Consider the following 9,624-nt stretch of genomic DNA (forward strand, 5'->3'; position numbering starts at 1 on the left):
CTAGTTTCTGAGAAATGCAACTTGTTTTCTATTTAGAGGAAAATGAAAAATAAACCAGCATGCAATTTTTTTTTCAGGTTACACAGGGGACAGGGCACACCTACACGAGATGCTCCTGCACAGTGGTTACTGCTCATTTGTATAATCAAGTACTAATAAATGCACAGTCACTGGAGTTACTATGCAGTAGTGCCAGTAGCTGCATTGCTTCATTTGAGAAGCATGGCTCTCTTGGAGTAGGAACGAATGGGTGGGGGGTGCACGTCACAGCAGCATGCCCAAGCACTGTCTGCAGGCAGCTTAGACATGCCCAGAATCACCTTCATATTCAGGGGCATCCCTCCCGCTTCCCTTGATTACCAGGGAAAAGGGTAGGACCAAGTTGGGGGTCTGCTCGCTGATGGTGCCACTCTGGTGGATATATATCTGAGCAGTCACGTGGCTCTAGGCCAGGAAGGCTCATCGTGAGCAGCTCCAGGGTTGGTGCTAAACAGCTCCTTGGTGGGCAACCAAAAACTAAAGACCACAGGGTGGAGAGGGCCTGTGTGGCAAGCCCCAGTGAGAAGAAGCACAGGCTGAGGGACTGAGATCACTGAGTGGTGACGGCTGAGGAGCCAGAAACAGAGGGAAGTGAAGAGGTGAGACTGTACGTAACTGGCTGTGCTTGGGAGGTACAATAAATGATATCTATTTTGGGAGGAAGCCAAACAGCACCAGACAAGCAAAGATGAAAGGAGCAGTCTAGTTCCGGCCAAATGGAGCTAAGTGCAGACTATATTCATCTCTGTGTTGCTGAATTCCCCTTCTCCCAGACTTCCGTTTGGCTCCGTATCTGATCTGTAGTTGGGATCCCTGTCAGGTCAGCTAGTTTGAAGGCAGCTATGATACAGGACAGTATATACAAGCCCTCAGGGTTTGATCACATGGATGCTAGTGCCTATAGGGCCTAGCATCTAAATGGCTTTTAGCACTTGCCTCCAAGCTGTGCTACATGTACTGTGACAGGTTTGGTGTACTATAAAACTAGCAGCTGTAAGATTTAGTGTTTTTCATGGCAAATGTGGTGCAACTGCTAGCTGGTGTCCATGGATTTCCTGAGCTCTTGACACCTACATAGTTGTCTGCAGTAACAGTTCCTATTCTCTTCCTGTGAGCAAGTGGCTTCCCCACCTACAGAAACCAAAATGGGTCCCACCTCATTCCCTCCATACACTCTGGCTGCAGTCACGAAGACACTTGGAATGAAATAACACAGACTCCACCTCAAGCTTCCCTCCTTGGTTACACCTACGGTCTTTCCCAAATGCTCAGCTAACAGGTAGGAGTGATAATCTGTTCCCCTCCCATCTCCTAAAATGATGAGTCAGACAATCCATACAACACTTTTCTCTGGGTGTCTCCTCTGAATAGGGCTTTTGAGGAAACGCTGCCACAGCTTCTTTCTCTTCCTGAAACTTTAATTAAAGTTGACCTCATCAGGTTCTTTGGCAGAACCAGAAAGCTTAGTAAGGGTGGAAAGCCTGCCTTGGTATTAAATTAACCACTCGCAAGAATCCCATAGATGGAATGATTTGTTAGTTATCATGATGGTCAGGCAGGATTCTACAGTTAATGGCGCCTTCAGCTTTTAAGTTTGACAGGACACAGAAACCAACACACTGGTTAAATTTTTTTCAAAAAGAAAAGAGAATTGGAAGGGATCAACAGGTTTAATAATTTTTAAAGCTGTTCTGGGTTTTTATAAATGTTCTTCCAGCACTGACTGATTAATTTTAGCTCTTCTTTTCAGATCCGTTTTTGCAATCAAAATGACTTTTTTGCAATCAAAATGAGAGAAACGCCGAGTCCTTGTCATCGGAGACTCCATCCTGAGGGGAACGGAGGGTCGCATCTACCGATCCAACCCATGGTGCGTGTGGTCTGTTGTCTACCTGGGGCTCAGATTCAGGATGTTACAGGCATGATCCGGAAACTCATTCGACCCTCAGACCAGCATCCTATGGTCCTTATGGATGTGGGAACAAATGACATAGCGGGGAGCAGTCCAGACCGCATCATGAAGGACTACGAGGCCCTGTGAGCCAGGCTCAAGGGGGGGGGGGGCAGGTGGTATTCTCCTCTATTCTCCTGGTAAGTAGACGCAGTCAGCGCCATGGGGCCTTCATCGGAGTGGTCAACCAGCGGCTTTGGAGTTGGTACTACCAGGCAGACCTCAGGTTCCTTGACAGCAACCCACTTTTTCGCCTAGGGGGCATGCTCGGGTGGGATGGGCTTCGCCTTTCCCCTAAAGGCAAGCTTGTCTTTTCTTCCAGGTTGGCTGATCTCGTACAGTGTGCTTTAAACTAGTGTCACCAGGGGATGGGGCCACAGGGGGAAATGATGACACTTCCCAGCCAAGACAGGTGGCGAGCACAAGAAGTACCCAGGTAAGTGGCAGGAGTCCGGATAGTCCTGGGATCATGGGGGTGGTGCAGACACCCACAGGAGGCCTTAAATACCTCTATACCAATGCTCGTAGTATGGGGAACAAGCAGGAGGAACTAGCCCTTCTGCTAGCTAACACAAACCGGGACATAGTGGGGCTCACTGAAACTTGGTGGGATTCAACCCATGACTGAGCGGTAAACATCAAGGGCTGCAGACTGTACAGGTGGGATAGGACGGGGAGGAAAGGCAAGGGTGTGGCACTCTACGTCAAAGAGCAATACGCATCCTCAGCAAACAGCACAAGGTCAGAGGAGGGGCAGACTGAAGTGCTCTGTGTTAGAATACAAGGGGGTCGGGGGGAAAGGGACTTAACGGTGGGGGTCTACTACAGACCTCCCAACCAGGGGGACGAGCTGGACCGGGAATTCTCAGGTCACCTCGCAGAGGCAGTTAAGGCACGTGGTCATCATAGGTGACCTAAACTACCCAGACATCTGCTGGGAGGAGCAGTCAGCTACGTTTGACCGCTCACATAGGTTCCTAGTCAAGATACAGGACCTCCACCTAACCCAGGATTGTGCACTGTCCCACCAGAGGGAACGCCTTGCTGGACCTGGTCCTGGCCACAGGCGACGACCTGGTGAGGGGACTGCGGGTGCTCGACCACCTGGACGATAGTAACCATCACCTGCTGGAATTCACCATCTAGTGCAGGGTGTCAAAGGCCTGCAGCGAGGCAGCAGCCCTTGACTTCAGGAGGGCCAATTTCAATGAGCTAAGGAGATTAGTCAGGGAGGGACTGAGGTGGCAGAGGGGAGGGGAGTTGGGAGTCCAAGATGAGTGGTCGTTCCCTAAGAAGACAATCCTCTGAGCCCAAAGGGTGACAGTCCCAATGCGAGTCAAATGGGGCAAGAGTGTTCAAAAGCCCCCATGGCTCACCAAAAGCATTCAGGATCACCTGAAAGCAAAAAAGGAGGCGTACACCCAGTGGAAAGGAGGGGCCATCACCAAAGCCGATTATACCTTCATTGCTTAAGACTGTAGGGGAGCTGTTAGCAAGGCTATGGTGGAGGCAGAACTGGGACTAGTGACCTGGATCAAAGACAACAAGAAGTCCTTTTTTAAATATATAGGGAGTAAAAAAAGAAGGTACTGGGTAACATGGGACCCCTGCAGAACACGCTTAGCAATCTGGTGGTTGCACCAGATGATAAAGCCAACCTCTTAAATTCTTTGCCTCCATATTTCTGAGCAGGGACCAGGACATCCCTCCCCACCAGGATCCTGGACAAACTCAGGAGAGGCACAGCCAGGCCCAGGGTCAGAGAAGACCTGGTCAGGGAACTTGTGGTGGGACTGGACGTCTTCGCATCAGCAGATCCAGATGATCTCCGCCCAAGGGTGCTGAGGGAATTGACAGAAGCCATTGTGGGACCCCTGGCACAGCTCTACGAGCACTCATGGTGCTCTGGTGAGGTGCCAGATGACTGGAAGAGGGCCAATGTGGTTCCCATCTTCAAAAAAGGAAGGAAGGAGGACTCAGGAAACTATAGGCCCGTTAGTCTTACCTTGGTCCTGGGGAAGGTCTTTGAGAAAATTATCCAAAAACACATCTGTGAGGGACAAGCAGGGGAGATCATGCTTAGGGGCAACCAATATGGGTTCATTAGAGGCAGGTCCTGTCAGACCAACCTGGTGGCCTTCTACAACCAGGTCACAAAATCCTTGGATGTGGTTGTTGCAGTGGACGTAGTCTGTCTGGCCTTTAGGAAGGCCTTCGACACTGTCTCTCACCCCGTTCTCATCAAAAAAATTAAGCTACTGTGGCGTCGACACCTACACAGTCAGATGGGTCATAAATTGGCTGGAGGGCCTCACCCTGAGAGTGGTGGTGGACAGGTCTTATTCGACCTGGAGGGATGTGGACAGTGGAGTCCCCCAGGGCTCGGTCCTTGACCCTCACTGTTCAACATCTTCATCAGCAACTTGGACGAGGGGGTGAAAAGCACCTGGTTCAAGTTCGGAGATGACATGAAGATGTAGGCAGAAGTGAGCACATTACAAGGGAGGAGCAGGCTACAACTAGATCTTGACAGGTTGAACAGGATGGGATTCAACACTGACAAGTGGAAGGTACTGCACCTAGGGAGGAAGAACCAGCAGCATGCCTACAGGTTGGGGAACTCCCTTGTCATCAGTGCAGAGGCAGAGTCATTGATGCCAAGATGAACACGGGCCGGCAGCGTGGGGACATGGTCAGGAAGGCCAACTGCACCTTGTCGTGCATCCACAGATGCATCTCAAGCAGGTTCAAAGAGGTGATCCTCCCCATCTATGCAACATTGGTCAGGCTGCAGCTGGAGTACTGCATCAAGTTCTGGGCGCCACACTTCAGGAGGGATGTGGACAGCATCGAGAAGGTCCAGAGGAGGCCACTCGCATGATCAGGGGGCAGCTTGGCAGGCCCTACCAGGAGAGGCTATGGGATCTGAACCTGTTCAGCATCCACAAGAGAAGGCTGAGAGGGGATCTTGTGGCCGTCTATAAACTTACCAAGGGGGACCAGCAGGGAACGGGAGAGACCCTGTTCCCCCAAGCACTACCAGGAATAGCTAGGAATAACAGCCATAAGTTGACTGAGAGGAGGTTCAGGCTGGACATCAGGAAGCACTAATTCACAGGGCGGCCAGGATCTGGAACCAACTTCCAAGGGAAGTGGTGCTCACTCCTACCCTGGGGGTCTTCAAAAGGATGCTAGACAGTCACCTAGCTGGGGTCATTTGACCCCAGCATTGACTCCTGCCCATGGCAGAGGGTCACACTTGATGATCTGCTTAGGTCCCTTCCAACCCTACTAACTATGAAACTGTGACTACAATCAAAATGACTACATACTTGCACCAAATTTGTGACAACCTGGCATGTCTGCATGAGACGCTGACTGTGAAGTAGCTTGTTACTACTGTGCAGTAGCGTAGCATGGCATGAAGCAAGGCATGAAGCATGATGTGATGCTGCTGTGCAGTAGTAATGAGCTACTGCACAGTCAGCATCACCAAAAAGCTGTTCAGCAATGCTACTGTGCAGTAACACCAGTTACAAGTACCACATGACTGCAGTAACGACTGCACAGTCAGCGTCTCATATAGACTTGGCCCCTCTGGAACAAAGTGAAGTTATCAGAAGTAGCTACAAAACAAGTGAGGTCAGTAGGTATAGGTAACATAATTATGGAAAAGAGCAAGACTGTTCAATAGGGAAGAAGATTGTTATTACCTGTGGAGTACAGGGAAGTTAGCAAAGGGAACACATATACTGTAATAAGCCATAAAACCATTATCTGTGTTTAGTTCATGGTCTTTAGCATCCAATAAAATTATGAATGCTGGTTTCTGCTGGCTTTACTTGTTTTGTATCTTTGTCTCATAACGAATCTTTGGTCCACAGGTTTACTGCCCTCCTCCCCTTCAAAAAACTCTTTTTATTTACATAATGGAGTTAAACAAAAGTCATGGTGTAATCTGGTATTTAGATTGCACTGAATCACCTTTCCCAGACCTGAAGAAGGATACTTTATACCTAAAACTTGTCTGATATTACTCCCAATTACACAGTTTGTTCAGTAATTATACAGTTGGTTGGTTGCTTGCATATTCCCTGGACTATCTTCGCTACAGCAACCCTCTGACTCTGGGTATCATGGCTTAAGCTGGAACTGATTGCTAAAACTCCAGAGCTCTGTGGTTGTAGCCTCCAGTTTTATAGCTCAGATAGAATTTACCCTCCTTTTCATGCAACTCATGCAAAAGTGTCCATCTTCGTACTCTATGTGAGGTGAACAACCATGGCAGCTGGGTTGAGTGTAAATGTTGCAGTCGTTTCTTGTGTATATGAAAAAAGAGGTAAAGACAAATGGTCAGATTTCAGAAATAAGGTTTTTGGGTAGTATTTTTTTATTGTACCAACTTTATCATTGGGAGAAATGTTAGATAAGCTTCAGCCACAGAATGTCCTTCCTTGGATCTGGGTCAGAAGCAGGTAAAGCCTTAGCTAATACCAGGTAGAACAGTCCTTTTCATTTAACCTTTAAGGAAAGAGATCACTTTTAAACAAGAAATGAGCAGTAAACCCGTGGAGCAAAGGGAAGGTAGTTGTTCTTACCCCGGAGCCTGGAGAGGTTATCAGAAGGATAGATTGAGCCATAAACAGTGATATTTGGCTCAGTGTGACTTATGTTCCTCTTCCCTTTTGAACAGTCTTATTCTTTTACACAACTGGGTTTATTGTCAGTAACTGTCTTTGGCCTTTAATGACTTCTGTTAACTGTGTGGTCTTCAAAAAGTAATTTGGTGTGAACTACAGATAAGCTTTCATGACTTGTCAAACTAAAAGAGCCATGATACCCTACCCAGCCTTCACAGTAAGGAATTATAAACCAACCAAAGGATTTAAAAGGATGGTTAACTCAACCTCCAGCCAAGTTACCATTCCCTAATAAATTTTACAGATTTTGTGGTGGCTTTCACAGAAATGCATTTGTTTCAGTCCTAATGAATTCCCTAGCATTCTCCCATGGGATGAATACAGTGGGTTGGCATTTTCCTTCACAGTAATGAAGACAGTAGAAGTAAAGGAGTTGTGATGTGAAAAGCAGTACAGAAATACAAAGTATAGGAAGGTGTTCATACTTTCTAATGTTGATTCCACCTTTTTTTTTTCTAGTCCATATATTATATCTTTCCAGACCTGAAGTTTGCATCATTGTTGGATATTCCAATCTTGAGATCAGCCTGGAGATATAAACTTTTGTTTTGGAAAGTATGACTAAAATCTCTTGTGTCATTTCACACCCTACTCAAATTGTGTCATCGCTAGGGAGGACTATTCTGTAGTTGCTCGGGGATGTAGGGGGGTAGTTAGGAAGGCCAAGGCGGAGATGGAACTGGGACTAGCTTCCCAGATTAAGGACAATAAGAAGTCCTTTTTTAAATACGTAGGGGGTAAAAAGAAGGTCCCGGGTAATGTGGGGCCCTTGCAGGACACGATGGGAAACTTGGTCATCACACCAGATGACAAAGCTAACATGTTTAACGATTTCTTTGCCTCTGTCTTCCTAAGTAGGGACCAGAACAGCCACCTCCCTGCTGGGCCCCCCTCGGGCCCAGGGGAGGCACACCTAGGCCAAGGATTAGCAAGGATTTAGTTAGGGAGCTTCTGGAGGGGTTGGACGTTTTCAAGTCAGCCGGCCCGGATGATCTGCACCCTAGAGTTCTAAAGGAACTGGCCGAGGTCATTGCCAGTCCCCTGGCACGGCTTTACAAGCACTCGTGGTGCTCTGGTGAGGTACTGGAGGACTGGAAGAGGGCCAACGTGGTCCCCATCTTCAAAAAAGGCAGGAAGGAGGACCCGGGAAACTATAGGCCAGTTAGTCTTACCTCGATCCTAGGCAAGCTGTTCGAGAAAATTATGCTGGCACACATCCAGGAGGGGCCAGCAGGGGACTGCATGCTTAGGGGCAACCAACATGGGTTCATCAGTGGCAGGTCCTGTCCGACCAACCTGGTGGCCTTTTATGATCAGATCGCCAGATCATTAGATGCAGGGGTAGCAGTGGACATCGTCTTCCTGGACTTCCGGAAGGCTTTCGACACTGTCTCTCACCCCGTTCTCATTAAGAAACTGGGGGGGCTGTGGTGTAGACACCCACACAGTCAAATGGGTCGCCAACTGGCTGGAGGGCCGCACCCAGAGGGTGGTAGTGGATGAGTCCTTCTCAACCTGGAGGGATGTGGGCAGTGGGGTCCCCCAGGGCTCTGTCCTTGGGCCCGCACTGTTCAACATCTTCATCAGTGATTTGGATGAGGGGGTAAAAAGCACCCTGTTCAAATTTGCTGATGACACTAAGATGTGGGGGGACGTGGGCACACTGGAAGGATGCAACAGGCTACAATCGGACCTAGACAGGTTACAAGGGTGGGCGGACGAGAATAGGATGGGTTTCAACACACAAGTGCAAGGTGACGCATCTCAGGAGGAACAACCGGCACCATACCTACAGGTTAGGGAACTCCCCTCTTGTCAGCACGGAGGCAGAAGAGGATCTTGGGGTCATCATGACTCCAAGATGAACATGGGCCGGCAGTGTGGGGATGCAGTCAGGAAGGCCAACTGCACCTTGTCATGCATCCACAGATGCATCTCGAGCAGGTCCAGGGAGGTGATCCTCCCCCTCTATGCAGCACTGGTCAGGCTGCAGCTGGAGTATTGCGTCCAGTTCTGGGCGCCACACTTCACGAGGGATGTGGACAGCATGGAGAGGGTCCAGAGGAGGGCCACTCGCATGATCAGGGGACAACAGGGCAGGCCCTATGAGGACAGGCTGCAGGACCTGAACCTGTTCAGTCTCCACAAGAGAAGGCTGAGGGGGGATCTTGTGGCCTGTTTGTTATAAACTAGTCAGAGGGGATCAGCAGGCATTGGGGGAGTCGCTGTTCCCCCGAGCACCGCCAGGAGTGACCAGGAATAACGGTCACAAGCTGGCAGAGGGTAGGTTTAGGTTAGATATCAGGAGGCGCTACTTCACGGTCAGGGCGGCTAGGGTCTGGAACCAACTTCCAAGAGAAGTGGTGCAGGCTCCTACCCTGGGGGTGTTTGAGAGGCGGTTAGATGATCATCTTGCTGGGGTCATTTGACCCCAGTACTCTTTCCTGCCATGGCAGGGGGTCAGACTAGATGATCTGCTCAGGTCCCTTCCGACCCTACAAACTATGAAACTACGTGTGCACCACTTAGCTCAGTCACTGCTCTGTGACCTACATGGGATTGTTTGTTCTCTTCACATCTCTGCTTATAAGCAAGCCCTCTAAACCATGCTCAGTAGGAGAACTTTTTCTTGTTTGCTGCGGCTTTTCAGTCACCTTCCTTCACAATACAACTCTTGTGCACCATGTATTGCAGCATCAGAAAAAGGGGCCCTGCTTAGTAGTTGTTCTGTAGCAGACTGCCACTTTTCCTCCTGCTCCAGACAGAGAAATCCAAAGCCAACATCTCCTCGACAGGCTTCGTATGTTCAAGCCGGGTCAAGGAGCATGGGTAATCTGCAGCCAAGCATACACATGGAGCACAAGGAATTCATATCACAGACAGAGCACAGGCTGGCCCTGTGGGCTCTATAACTGCCTGTCACCCTACCTTTTT

At 49.2% G+C, this 9,624-nt stretch overlaps 1 long non-coding RNA gene across 1 annotated transcript; it reads left to right on the forward strand.

The window, feature by feature from the left end:
- The first annotated feature begins 243 nt into the window (after positions 1 to 243).
- LOC149854184 (uncharacterized) lies at positions 244 to 5,747 on the forward strand. Its single transcript, XR_016438905.1, has 3 exons — positions 244 to 1,909; positions 2,313 to 2,426; positions 3,683 to 5,747. It is a non-coding gene; the product is annotated as an uncharacterized LOC149854184 (long non-coding RNA).
- Positions 5,748 to 9,624: the final 3,877 nt, after the last annotated feature.

The sequence above is a fragment of the Crocodylus siamensis genome, chromosome 13 (assembly GCF_052110815.1).
Source record: "Crocodylus siamensis isolate JL-2025a chromosome 13, ASM5211081v1, whole genome shotgun sequence".
NCBI classification, from domain to species: domain Eukaryota; kingdom Metazoa; phylum Chordata; order Crocodylia; family Crocodylidae; genus Crocodylus; species Crocodylus siamensis.